The sequence below is a fragment of the Bufo gargarizans genome, chromosome 1, assembly GCF_014858855.1.
Source record: "Bufo gargarizans isolate SCDJY-AF-19 chromosome 1, ASM1485885v1, whole genome shotgun sequence".
In the NCBI taxonomy this organism is placed as follows: domain Eukaryota; kingdom Metazoa; phylum Chordata; class Amphibia; order Anura; family Bufonidae; genus Bufo; species Bufo gargarizans.
This window is the reverse complement of record NC_058080.1, coordinates 749471656-749487080: the sequence shown is the minus strand read 5'-3', so window position 1 is coordinate 749487080 and position 15425 is coordinate 749471656.

The window sequence follows — 15425 nt, the reverse complement described above, 5'->3', positions numbered from 1 at the left end:
AACTTCAGCACATCCAGCACCTATTCTAAATGTAAGACCGCTTCCTTGCTGTTTTACATTTAGACCATTTTCTACGCCTAAACCAGGCATAGAAAATGATGAATGAATTCTCTGCCCATGCCCACCTTTTATACCTGGCGTGAGTGGGGAAGAAGCAACATGGCATGCAACAGAATCTCCACCAGATATGTACGCCTTATACCAGGTCATAAATGATCCCCATTATCTTCATTATAATTAAAAATACAAAGTTGATGTATTCTCATTTCAGACATTTGCAGCATATCTGACGTGGATCTGTATATATCTCTAGACCGGGGGTTTCCTGAGCTTGTCCCGCTAGCCACCGTATCCAAGCTGCAAGATCTGGTTGGGTTTACAAAGAAAGATATTTAATTGAACAAAAAAAAATCTATGAAAGGTCCTCTTTAAACAGTCCTCCTCATCATGCTGCACATTTTGATATCATGAGATTAAGATGACACCAAACTATTGATCAGCACTACCTCGCAATTGCGAGGCTTCAAGCAGGATGTTCTGAGACAGAAGGGGCCACTGAGTTTAGAGTGTCACAGAGTGTCATCAGCAGGTTGTATCAGAGATTTAGGGAGAATAGAATTGTCACAAAAAGTGGACGTCCTTTGGCCACATCCCACACTGATGCCGCTTCATTGTGATAAATGCCCTGTGGAACCAGATGATGAATGCCACACAACTCCAGCCACATATAAGGCAGGTGAGAGGCACCCAAGTGTCACCTCAGATGCTTACATCAGCGTGGTCTGCATACTAGACAACCTGCATGGGTACCTGACTACACCACCAGGCACAGGCATCATCGTCTTGCATTGGCCAGGGAGCATTTACACTGGACGAGGGACCAGTGGGCCTCAGTTCTGTTCACTGATGAAAGTTGATTCGCGCTGAAATGATAGCCACCAACAATATTGGAGACATCAAGGAGAGCGCCAAATGTTGTCACCAGATGAGCCTTTGGTGGTGGTGGTGTTACAGTTAGGGCAGTTGTGTCTAGTTAATACAGAACTGTCCTACACTTTGTGAATGGTACAGTGATAATCCCTTACTACTTGAATAATATCATTAATCCAGTCACTGTGCCTCTGCATGAACAACACAGGCCTAATTTCATCTTCATGGACGACTATGCACCATTTCATCAAGGTCGCATCATTAGGGAACAGCTGCTGGAGACTGGGGTACCTAAAATGGAGTGGTCTGCACTTTCTCCAAACCTGAATCCCATTGAAAACCTATGGGATCAGCTGAGGCGCCGTGTAGAGACTCATAACTCTGTACCCCAGAATATCAATGAATTGAGGACCGCCCTTCAAGAAGAGTGGGATGCCATGCCTCAGCAGACAATAAGTCGTCTTGTGAACAGCAGAAGATGTCGTTGTCAAGTTACAATTGATGCTTATTGCCACATGACAAGTTATTGAGACACTGACATTTTCCATAAATTTCACCCTAAAGACAAAAATCCCTAACTTTTAGTGAGTAGTGTATATATGCATCACTTTGGTCATTGAATTCATGTTGGCATTATTCAGGCGTTAACAGATGTGAACATCACAAGATTTACACCATTGATATATCACTCAGCTCCAGTATCTAGATAGATTTACCATTAAACCGCAGGAATATACATATGGGGGTTCACTCACTTTATGTGTAGGGGAGGTGCTTAGGACTATTTTTATAGTATACATTATTAATGGGAATCTGTTACCAGGTACCTGTAACTACGACCAACTACATGTTCAGACATGCGCATGTCAGCATAGTGTAATGCTTTTCCCCAGTCGTCTCCATAACAGCACATCCCGAGACTGACTTCCTGTGATAGGACAGTAAAAACCACAAAGCGGTTTAAATTCCCTCCATCAACAGTGTTTTTCCTGTCCTGCCAGGCAAGGAAGGACCAGAGAGGTGCTGGGAGCCTCTTTTGGGGTTCCCGGCAGTATTTACTAGAGATGGGGCGAATCTAATTTTTTTCAAATCCGAAAAGGTTCTCGAATCTCTCGAATCTTTTGAATCTTGAATCCTACAAATCCTGTACATAAGAATTGTGTGAACGGTGTAAGAAACAAAGTGATCCAAACTCAATATTCTTTTAATATGAAAAAATAAAGAGTTCTTACTTTTTTAACAAAGTATTCCGATTTGGATTTGAAAAAAATTGTAAATACAGGGTAATACAGCGCACATACCTCTTACATCCAGTGATGTCTCTTTAATGTAGATGTTCTCTTTCCTCATCTTCTCCTTTCAGACCTTCAGATCAGACCACCAGTTTTCAGCCATTTTTCGTCTCTGCAGTTTGACAAAATAAAATAAAATCTTAGTTTACTACTTTTCCATCATCCTCCCATCTTCTGGACAAATCATCCTACCACAATACTGTGCCGCTGTGCTCCCCAATACAATACTGCAGAAACAGATAAACTCCCTGATAATACTAGTACCACACAGAGCCCCCCCATATAAAATACCCCTTCTTTGTGGCCTCAGTAGATGCCCCATAGTGCCCCCCAATAATGTGCTAGTAAAAAAGGACCCCCATAATGTGCCGGTAAGTGTCCCCATAGATGCCCCCCCCCATCATGTGCCAGTATCAAGTGCCTCTCTCTCCCCCCCCCCATGTCCCTGTATCATAGTGCCATCTTGGCCCCCCCCCCCCCAAAGTGCTAGTATCAAGTGCCTCTCTCCTCCCTCATTTGCCAGTATCATAGTGCCATCTCCACCCCAATGTGCCAGTATCATAGTGCCATTTCCCCCAATGTGCCAGTATTGAGTGCCTCTCTCCTTCCCATCCCCATGTGCCAGTATCATAGTGCCATCTTGCCCCCCCCCCCCAAAGTGCTAGTATCAAGTGCCTCTCTCCTTCCCCCCATGTGCCAGTATCAAAGTGCCATCTGCCCCCCAATGTGCCAGTATCAATTGCCTCTCTTCTTCCCACCCCCATGTGCCAGTATCATAGTGCCAAACCCCCCATGTGCCAGTATCAAGTGCCAAACCCCCCCTCCATGTGCCAGTATCAAGTGCTTCCCACTCACCCCATGTGGCAGTAACAGTCCGGTATAAAAAACAAACAAAACACTTATACTTACCTCCATGTCAGCGATGCATTGCAGGCCTCTTCCAGCCTGTGTCCCGTGCTGTATGTCCATATATGGAGTCAGTGCTTGTGTATTCTAATTTAGCCTGTATATGGGATTCGAACTCACGACCTTCTGCATTAGAGGCAAGGCACTTAACCACACAGCTATAAGAGCTGCATAGCCACTGACTGAAAAAATATGAGACTTCTACTGTAGACTCGTTTATAGCTTTGATAGCTATTGTACATCTATACACATGACAGCTGCCCCAGCACACTCAGCTCTGCTATATCTCTATACATGATAGCTGCCCCAGCACACCCAGCTGTGCTACATCTATACACATAACCGCTGCCCCAGCACACCCAGCTCTGCTACATCTATACACATGACAGCTGCTCCAGCACACTCAGCTCTGCTATATCGCTATATATGATAGCTGCCCCAGCACACCCAGCTCTGCCACATCTATACACATAACAGCTGCCCCAGCACACCCAGCTCTGCTACATCTATACACATGACAGCTGCTCCAGCACACTCAGCTCTGCTATATCTCTATATATGATAGCTGCCCCAGCACACCCAGCTCTGCTACATCTCTATATATGATGGCTTCCCCAGCACACCCAGCTCTGCTACATCTATACACCTGACAGCTGCTCCAGCACACTCAGCTCTGCTATATCTTTATATATGACAGCTGCCCCAGCACACTCAGCTCTGCTATATCTCTATATATCTATCTACTGTATAGTAATACTTATAGATATATAGCATAGCTGAGTGTGCAGGGGCAGCTGTCATATGTATATATGTAGCAGACCTGAGTGTGCTGGGGCAGCTGTCATATATATAGATATATATATATATAGAGAGAGAGATAGCAGGGCTGAGTGTGCTGGGGCAGCTGTCACATAGAGATATAGTAGAGCTGAGTGTGCTGGGGAAGCTGTCATATATAGAGATATAGTAGAGCTGAGTGTACTGGGGCAGCTGTCATGTGTATAGATGTATCAGAGCTGCTGGGTGTGCTGGGGCAGCTATCATATATAGAGATATAGCAGAGCTGAGTGTGCTGGGGCAGCTGTCATATAGAGATATAGCAGAGCTGGGTGTGCTGGGACAGCTGTCATATAGAGATATAGCAGAGCTGGGTGTGTTGTGGCAGCTGTCATGTGTATAGATGTACACTGGCTATAACAGCTAACAGAGTATACAGTAGAAGTCTCATATTTTTTCAGTCAGTAGCTATGCAGCTCTTATTCGTTGTCCCACCTTGTTGACAGACCAGAGATCGGATCCGGTGTGTGGCTCTCTCTCCTCCATTGCGGTCTGTGCCTGGGGCCTGGCTCTTGTGGTGTCCCCGGCAAAAATCCCTGCTCGGTGGCCCAGTGAGGCTATAAGCGCAGAGGAAGGTGGCGGCCGGAGTGACGCTATGACGTGATTCCCTCCGGCTGCCAGGTGGTGATGTTGGACAACTTCATTCTTCTTCTTTGAGGACATGGGAGGAAAAGGACCTTTGGTGACGTCACTGTGCTCATCACGTGGTCCATCACAGGTCCTCAAAGAAGATAAAAGAAGACAAGTCGGGCTTCGCAAACAAGTGGATGAGGCGAGTTAAATTTTTTGTAACATTTTTTTTTAACCCCTCCATCCCTAATTTACTTAGCATTCTGTATTAAGAATGCTATTATTTCCCCTCATAACCATGTTATAAGGGAAAATAATAATGATCGGGTCCCCATCCCGATTGTCACCTAGCAACCATTCGTGAAAATCGCACTGCAGCCCCATTCACTTCTATGGGGCCTGTGTTGCGTGAAAACACACACACAATATAGAGCATGCTGCGGTTTTCACGCAACGCACAAGTAATGCGTGAAAATCACCGCTCATGTGCACAGCCCCATTGGAGTGAACGGGTCCGGATTCAGTGCGGGTGCAATGCATTCACCTCACTCATTGCACCTGCAAAGAATTCTCGCCCTTGTGAAAGGGGCCTAAAGGAGTAGTTCTGCAGGTGGTGACCACAGACCATTTCTGTGTTTAATCCTTTTTGGCTGTTGTTTTGGTCACCTTTGCATTTTGTCATTGCTCTCATCCCTAGTGGTAGCATGCGGCGGTGTCTACAACCCACAGAAGTTGCTCAGGTAGTGTAGCTCATCCAGGATGGCACATCAATGTGAGCTGTGGCAAGAAGGTTAGCTGTGTCTGTCAGCACAGTGTCCAGAGCATAGAGCAGATACCAGGAGACCGGCCAGTACACCAGGAGATGTGGAGGGGCCGTAGGAGGGAATAAACCCAGCAGCAGGACCGCTAGCTCCTCCTTTGTGCAAGGAGGAGCAGTGCCAGAGGCCTGCAAAATGACCTCCAGCAGGCCTCTAATATCCATGTGTCTGCTCAAACTGTCCACAAGTCGGTGTTGTGCTTACAGTCCAACACAGTGCAGGGGGATTAGCATTTGCCAGAGAACACCAAAATTGGCAGATTTGACAATGCCCCCTGTGCACTTCACGGATGAGAGCAGGTTTTCACTGAGCACATGTGACAGAGTCTGGAGATGCTGTGGAGAATGTTCTGTTGCCTGGGGAGGCATTTCTTTGGAGGGCTGCACAGCCCTCTATGTGCTAGCCAGAGGTACCCTGACTGCCATTAGGTGCTGGGATGAGATCCTCAGACCCATTGTGAGACCATATACAGGTGCAGTGGGCCTTGGGTTCCTTCTGATGCATGACAATGCTAGGCCTCATGTGGCTGTAGTGTGTTAGCAGTTCCTGCATGATGAAGGCATTGATGCTGTGGACTGGCCTGCCCGTTCTCCAGACCTGAATCCAATCGAGCACACCTGGGACGTCATGTCTCGTTTCATCCACCAATGCCATGTTGCACCACAGACTGTCCAGGAGTTGACTAATGCTTTAATCCAGGTCTGGGAGGAGATCCCTCCAGAGAACTTCTCCCGCTTGATCAGGAGCATGCCCAGGCGTTGTAAGAAGGTCATAAAAGCACGTGGAGGCCACACACACTACTAATTCTCATTTCCTTGTCTTGAGGCATTTCCACTGAAGTTGGATCAGCCTGAAATTTGACTTTCCACTTTGATTTTGAGTGTCATTCCAAATCCAGACCCCCATGTGATATTAATTTTGATTTACATTGATAATTTTTCAGTTTTATTGTTCTCAACGCATTCCACTGTGTAATGAATTAAGATTTGTAACTGGAATATTTCAATTGAGATCTATGATGTGGTATTTTAGTGTTCCCTTTATTTTTTTGAGCAGTGTGTATGCAACGGGTGGCCTCCCCCTAGGGCCCTCTATATAATGCGAGTCCCAGGTGTAGGAAATGCTGAGTGGTATATTGCGGCCTAAAATGTCTCTTTGTGTGTGTCACAGTGCTCCTACCTGGATACCGCTGGACCCCAGGCTTTACCTCCGAAGCAATAAATAGGGGAAATATTTGAGGAATAAAAGAATAAGTTGAGTCCAGACCATGAGATAAAGTTTAATGGCAGCTTTACTTGAATAAACATTACTCCAAAATGGTTTACAGGCTTTGTCTTGGTTCCAGCAGGCTTTAGCATTGAAACTGGCAGGCAAACTCCACTCTGCTTTATCAGTTTCTCTCTGACTCTGCTGTACTGACAGTCTGGCTGTATGACTCAGCTTCTTCTGTATGCTGCACTTCACTTTGTCTGACTCTAGGTTATGCCACAAAACTTTCCTCCCGGCTCCTGAGGCTTCAAGCTTTGGCCTCCATGGCCAGCAGAGCTTAAGGTGCTCTGGCTGGCGTGGGCATGTCCAGCAGAGTCATGCCCCTGCACACCCTTCTCTTATCTTAAAGTTATATGTACCCCAAAATAGAACCAATGATGATGGCAAATAAGATGTAGGTTAAATAGTGTGAAACTTTATATATTTTAAAATAGAATATATAAATATTTCAGGTCATTATGGACACAACAGTACTAGTTACCGTATTTTTCGTCCCATAAGACGCAGGGAAATGCCCCTGCGTCTTATGTGACGAATGCTGCCATTTTACATCGCAGACTGCGATGTATCAGCTAGAGGGAGGAGGGGCCGGTGTCATGCAAATGCGGCGGGGCCGATGCGGTCACTGTACTCCGGCCCCGCCACTCACTCACTTCCTTATTGCCTAAACCTTTTATAATAATAACTTTAATTGAAGTTCCAGCCCCATCTGTACTACTTACTAAATGTCCTGTAGCAGGCAGAGCAGGGCGGGCAGCCGGCCGTAACTCACTGATGTCACGTGCATGCACCCCCTACTTCATTCATAAAGTAGGCGGCGCAGGCATGTGACATCAGTGAGTTACGGCCGCCCGCCCTGCTCTGCCTGCTACAGGACATTTAGTAAGTAGTAGAGATGGGTCTGGAGATCGGAATTTCAATTAAAGTTATTATTATAAAAGGTTTAGGCAATAAAGCAGTGAGTGAGCGGCGGGGGCCGGAGTACAGTGACCGCATCGGCCCCGCCGCATTTGCATGCCACCGGCCCCTCCCACATGTTTAGCGCTGGTATATTAGGGCTTCTGTGGATGCCACTATTATGGGGTGGGGGATATGTGGATGGCACTGTTATGGGGTGGGGGATCTGTGGGTGACACATATATAGCAGTGCCATCCACAGATCACCCCCCCATAACAGTGCCATCAACAGATCACCCCCCCATAACAGTGCCATCCACAGATCACCCCCCCATAACAGTGCCATCCACAGATCACCCCTACATAACAGTGCCATCCACAGATCCCCTCATAACAGTGCCATCCACAGATCCCCCCATAACAGTGCCATCCACAGATCCCCTCCATAACAGTGCCATCCACAGATCCCCCATAACAGTGCCATCCACAGATCCCCCATAGTAGTGTCATGCACAGACCACCATTAGTTCAAAACACACCAAAAGCACACTTTTTGGTTAAATATATTTTTTTTCTTATTTTCCTCCTCAAAAACCTAGGTGCGTCTTATGGGACGGTGCGTCTTATAGGGCGAAAAATACGGGTATGCACACTTTTATTCACTTTTACCTTTTGGCATAAGGAAGCATTTTCATTTGGTAAATAGTATCTTTTTAACTGTACAAAAAATCACTTGTAAAAAAAGTTTTATTTTTATTCCCACTAGGAGACCTGAATGCACAAATTTCTGATAACAGCCACATTTAAAAGGGTTGTCTAACTTCAGAAATTGGTGGCACAGCACCAGGATATGTCACCCATGTCAGGTGGGTGTGGGTCACACCTCTGGGGCCCGCACCTATCTCTAGAACGGAGCGTCCAAATTGAACGAGAGCACACCGAAAAAAAACAGATGAAGGAAAATAAAAACAATTATACATAGTGTTCTGTGCAGGGAGGTTGTTACAATTTCAGTTGAGTACTTTTCAGTGATACCATTTAGGGGTGTGAATGACTTTTTGATGACTTTTTATAAAAAAATTTGGGGAGGCGAAGTTACAAAAAAATGGCAAATTGGCCTTTTTTATTGTCTTTTCCGTTACCCCCAGTCGAGAACAGAACGCTTTCCAGAATCTGGAAACAAACTGAGTCCCCCGATCAGACACCACATCAGAGGGAATGCCAGGTAGTTGGAGCTCAATTTCAGAGGATTAAGCGTATCCAGAGACACAGGAGCAGAGACTAGATGAGATGACCGATAGAGAAAGGAGGATATCCTAGGCCCATACTTGATAGGACGAGATTAGACCTTTCTTCCCAAAACCCTCCTAGGATTAAACAACAGAGTGGCGATCATACATAAATTCCATCCGTACAAGTCAGGAAGTACTGGCATATTCTAACCAAAGCCTATCCGAATGTTGATGAATTTAAATGTCCACCTCTGATTTGTAATAAGAAAAATCCAAATTTGAGGGACAAACTGGTGCATGCGGATCTAGGCAGTAGGTGGGAGACCCCTAGACAAAATGTATTGAGAACCGTGAAAAACTGAACGTTCCAGTGCCTTCACTGCCTGCAGTGTTCCCATATCATCAAAGGCCCTGAATTTCACCACCCACGCACAGGTCAAGCGTTTAAAGTGAAAGGGTTTTTTACCTGTGAATCGAAAAACGTGATCTACTTGATTAAGTGTCTGTGCGGCCTGGGGTATGTGGGAGAAACAATGCAGACAGTGAGAGACAGGATTTGTAAACACAAGTCCACTATTAGGACTACAAATCTCCTATTACCACTACCCTATCATCTTGACAAGTGCAGACATGGCATTAGGTAGAGCAGGCAATGCTATAAAATGCACCATTTTGCTAATCCAATCAACTACCACCAGAATCACGTTTTTCCCCAATTAATTCAGTAAATCGATTATAAAGTCCATGGACAAATGTGTACAAGGTCTGGATGGGATAGATAATAGAAGAAGAGATCCAGAAGGCCGAGTATGCGTCACCTTAACATGAGTACAGGTACAACAGACTGACACATTATCCCCAACACACGCAGCCCCGGCAACCAAAATCTGCGCGAGATGAGATCGACAGTGGATCTACTCCCAGGGTGTCCAACCAAGACAGTACAGTGATGTTCCTCAAATACCTTGTGACGTAAGTCTGAAGGAACAAACAATTTCCCTGGAGGACAAGAGTCCGGTGCATCCTCTTGGGCCTCCAACACCTTAGCGTCAAGATCAGGATATAGGGCAGATATGACTACCCCTTCAGACAAAATAGGGCAAGGATCTTTAGAATCAACCCCCCCAGGAAAGCTGTGCGACAAAGCATCCGCCTTGACGTTCTTAATCCTTGGGCGGTAGGTAACAATGAAGTTAAATCTGGTGAAAAACAGCGACCATCTGGCCTGCCTTGGATTCAGTCGTTTAGCCGACTCAAGGTAAGCCAGATTTTTGTGATCAGTAATTACCGTAATAGGATCAATTGCTCCTTCCAAGCAATGGCGCCATTCTTCAATAGCCAACTTAATGGCCAGCAATTCCCTATTAACCACTTCATAATTTCTTTCAGCAGTCAAGAGTTTTTTAAAGAAAAAAGCACATGGGCGCCATTTACTAGGTGAAGGACCTTGTGACAAAACTGCTCCCACCCGTAAACCTCTACAATGAATGGCTGAGACACGTCCAGTTGCACAAGAATAGGGGCTGAAGCAAAAAATTCCTTCATGCCAGAAAAGGCTTGCAATGCCGCCTCAGACCAAACAGAGAAATCGACCCCCTTCCTAGTCATGTCTGTTAAAGGTTTAACCACAGTAGAATAGTTCAAGATGAATTTACGGTAGTAGTTGGTGAATCGCAAAAACCGCATAAGCTCTTTCAGATTTTCGGGTCGATCCCAGTCCAACACCGCACGGAATTTCTCTGGATCCATACGAAAACCTGAGGATGAGAGCAGGTATCCCAGGAATTGCACTTCCTGAACAGCAAAAACAAATTTTTCCATCTTGGCATACAATTTACTCTCTCTTAGGATCTGTAACACCTGTCTCACATGATCCTGATGAGTCTCCATGTCTGGAGAATAAATTAGTATGTCATCCAGATATACAACAACAAATCTCACCACCAGATGATGAAAGATGTCATTGAAAAAGTGCTGAAAAAGTGCTGGAGCATTGGTAAACTCAAAAGGCATGACCAGATTCTCAAAATGACCCTCAGGGGTATTAAAGGCCTTCTTCCATTCATCTCCGTCTTTGAACTTTACCAAATTATATGCCCCCCTCAGATCCAATTCAGATAACATCTTGGCACCGACAATTTGATTAAACAAATCCGTAATCAAAGGAAGGAGGTAAGGATCACGGACGGTAATACAGTTGAGCTCACGGAAGTCCAGACATGGTCTATGGGTACCATCTTTTTTTTTTTTTTTTACAAAGAAAAACTCAGCAGCCACTGGGGATTTGGATGGTCTGATATGACCCTTCGCCAAGCTCTCGGTGATATACTCTCTCATAGCCTTTCTTTCGGGCTATGAAAGATTATACAACCGAGATTTGGGCCTTTTAGCGCCAGGAATAAGATTGATAAGACAATCATACTCCCGATGTGGGGGTAACTCCTGGTTACCACTTTCAGAAAACACATCTGAAAATTCGGAAATGAACGAGGGTACAGCTTTAGTGGTGACCACAAAGAAAGACGCATTAAGACAGTTGTCCATGCAAAAATCACTCTAATCGAGAATCTGTCTCGCTTGCCAGTCAATGGTAGGGTTAGGTTTGCTTAACCATGGTAAGTCCAAAACCAATGGAGCAGGCACACTCTCCAACACATAACATGAGAGAGATTCCTGATGGAAATCACCCACTCTTAAATGGATGTCATTTACAACCTGCGACAGGCATTTTTGGGTAAGAGCTGCAGAATCAATTGCAAAGACAGAAATGCTTTTCTCTAGTGCACTAGTAGTCAACCCATGAACACAAACAAACTGTCCATCAATCAGGTTAACCCCAGCCCCACTGTCGATAAATACCTCAATTTCCACAGTTTTGGACTTTAGCGCCATCTTGGCTGACAGTAGAAATCGGGTACTACCAGTAAATGACAAAAGTAAGTTTTCTTACTTCCCACACACACCACCAATAGTAATTTGGGGATTAAGTGTTTTGTTTTTGTTTATACCTTGACGCTGAATGTAAGAACAAATATTCGCGAAATGTCCCTTTTTTCCCACAACAAAAACAGACTCACTTCATATTACCAGAGCTCTTACCAGCAGTCCTAGGAGTAGCTCCCCCCACCTGCATAGGCTCCTCACAAGGCGTAACCACAGGTGTCTCTTTACCATAAGTGTCAAAGGAAGCTTCCGCCTTATTTGATAGTACGTCCTGAGGGTGAGGACCCTTAGATCTCCCCCTCAAGCATCTATCCGGGCGTACAGCTAGGGACATAGCTGCTTTCAATGACTCAGGTTTTTCATGAAAGGCAAACGCGTCCTGCAGCCTCTCATATAGACCCTAAAAGAAATGGCTATGGAGAGCAGGATCATTCCACTCCATATCCGTAGCCCATCATCTAAATTCAGAGCAATAGATTTCTGCAGAGAGCTCTCCCTAAAGTTAAAGTTAAAAGTAAAAGACGTAACTTGGTCTCAGTCTGAGAGATCCGATCCAGGTCATCATAAATAAGACCCAAGGCTCTAAAAAATTTATCTACCGACTGGAGGAACGGTGATCTGGTCGGCAGAGAAAAAGCATCCTTAAGCAAAAAAATGATCATACCTACATGTTGACACTCATCCCCAGAAAAGTAAGGACGCAGCTTAAAGTACAACTTACACGATTCCCTGAACTGAATGAAATTGTCACTACCCCCAGAAAATCTGTCCGGGAGGGCAATCTTAGGTTCAGGGTAGGCCTGGTACCCACCATCGGAACCAGCCGTCTGTGGTCTCTGAATCCATAAGACTGTCACGCAGAGGTCAGCTACCTCCAATGACAGTCCCTGCAGCTGTGCGACCAGTGCAGACATAGGATCCATAGCTGCACTGACCTGAACGAAATGGCGGTAGATAATGTCACGATCAGAGAGGGGGGGGGGGGACTTCACACTGAACACAGGGGGGAAAGGAAAACAGTAACTGGGCCTGGAAACTAGGGAAGAAACAGGTCACCTCCTAAACAACCCTAATCAGGGCCCTAACTACTATGAATAGACCTTGAAGGTAGGAATATTTATATGCAGGATACCTAGGCCCTGAATTCCCTATAAGGCCCTGGAATAAGGTTAGGACCAGAGACAACCCATTCCTCCCCAGATGGTCGAATGGAAGTCTCTGTCTCAGGCCCAGATACAAACAACAGAGAATATAACAAACGCAACACTTAGCTTCTGTAGAGGACGAGCAGGAACACCAGAGACGACCTCACACCAGCTCAGCCAAACCCAAATGAAGCTATCTACCGCATAGTCATAAGGGTGGGGTCAGACTATAAAGGGTGGAAGTGATGACCACTGAGCAACAGCTGAGAAAAGGGAAGTGGTCATAAACCATCTCAACACTGAATCAAGAGAAATCAAGGAGACTGTTAGATTCCTCCATGCTCAGCCAGTGTCCTTGATCTCCTAACATCAGTTACCTGAGGGACCGTGACACCCACAAGTGGAAAAGAGATATTTCATCATGTATTTCTGCAGGGTGATAGAAAGTAAAAATCTCTACTGAAATACTTTTAATTTTTGGAACAAATGTAGAGGAATTTCTGGAAGAGTTACAAACTGGTAGCACACATAATCATGAAACAACCTTGAAAATTATTTGTCGGAGAAGACAGATTATTATATTTTCGATTCTGCAAACATACGTGTTGGAAATACTGAGTGGTGTAGCTGTGGTAATTGTGTGGTAATGCACATTGAGCTTTAGAGTGTTTGCTGCAAAGAATTTGGCTGAGGATCCACAAAATGTTTCCTCTCTTGAAGCATTCCACAGCCGATTTCTACATGAAGAACATGTAGACATGCGTCATTGAAGTTCATTTGAATGCAGATTTTTCGAAGTTCCGTGCTGTCATGATTATTTTAGATAAAAGAGAGACAGGAAAAGGATCTCAGATAGTCCTACCACTGCTTAAAAAATTGAAGTATTGCAGAGCTCAGCACTCAGATGGCTCTACTACTAGATTGTTTGACGGGGCTCAAATTTATCGGGCACAGATAATATAATTCACTGCTGAGGCAGGTGAAGGATCCCTTAATCGACCTGACTGTTCAGTTCCTGTTCTGCCCCATCTCATACTTATTAAAAACACCCCCTGAGGGGGGCGTGGCCTGATGCTGTGCTTAGAGGACGTGCGCTGCTCTGAGCTCTGGCAGCCTCACCCAACTACCACTCTGCAAAGCCACTCTCCGCTTCCAAAATTCACCCAGACCTCCTCAACAGCACGCTTATCAGCCCAGGAGAACGAGAGATGAAGAGTACAAAGAAGACGCCAGGTCCTCCAACTAAACTCACCTCCTTCATGACAGCGCCAATCCAAGATGGCGCCCGCTCTCTCCACAAGGCAACACAGGATGCTCTGTGCTCCTACCCTAAGCGCACCATGAGACAGCAGAACCTCACAGGAACAGCAGAACAGACATCTCCGGCAAGTAAATCAAGTATCAAGAGGGAGGGGTCAGCCCAAAGCTCTCCTCTGGGAGGAAACTCTGGCAATATTATACAATCTGAGCTGGAGAATATAATTACTCTGTCCGCTATGCAGGACTTAATGGCAGATCTAAAAAGTTCCATACAACTAGATATACAGTCATCCCTGAATACCATAAGAGCTGATTAGATATGGCCTTGCGGTTCGCCTGGCGGTCGTTTCGCAGCTAACTTTGCTTGTTCACGATTTGCTGAACATGCGAACATATGGCAATATTCGCACACGCCATATATTTTTGCAAAGTGCCGAACTTTGACCCATGACACATCCATCAGGTGGTACAGGACAGCCAATTGAGATGTTTCAGCACATGGACACACCCCCTACCCTATAAATAAACCCAATCTGGCCGCCATTTTACATTCAGTCTTTTGCCAGTGTAGGGAGAGGTTGCCGTGTGGAGCATGGACAGACTGTTAGGGACACCAAACACTAGCTAATAGGGCCACAAAAGTCATTTTAAGGACTGGTAGAGGTGTGACATACTGAGGAGTGTAATATACTTATAATATACTTTCTAACATAGAAAGTATATTATAGTGCATTTGTATTGTGCAGCAGTTGTGTGCAGTTATGCTGCGACACTGCAGCTATACAGAGGGACAAACGCTATTGGAATAACTAATTGCAACTAGTGTGATATACCAGTTGCCCCCCCAAAAAACTGATTGAGGCAGGGGTGTGATATACCTATTATATACTTTCCATATAGTGCATTTGTATTGTGCAGCAGTTGTGTGCGGTTCTGCTGAGATACCGCAGCTATATAGAGGGACAAACGCTATTGGAACAAATAATTTCAACTGGTATGATATACCATTTGTCCCCAAAAAAAACTGATTGAGGCAGGGGTGTGATATACCTAGAATATACAGGGTGGGCCATTTATATGGATACACCTTAATAAAATGGGAATGGTTGGTGATATTAACTTCCTGTTTGTGGCACATTAGTATATGTGAGGGGGGAAACTTTTCAAGATGGGTGGTGACCATGGCTGCCATTTTGAAGTTGGCCATTTTGAATCCAACTTTTGTTTTTTCAATAGGAAGAGGGTCATGTGACACATCAAACTTATTGGTATTGGGAATTTCACAAGAAAAAAAAAAAGGTGTGTTTGGTTTTAACGTAACTTTAT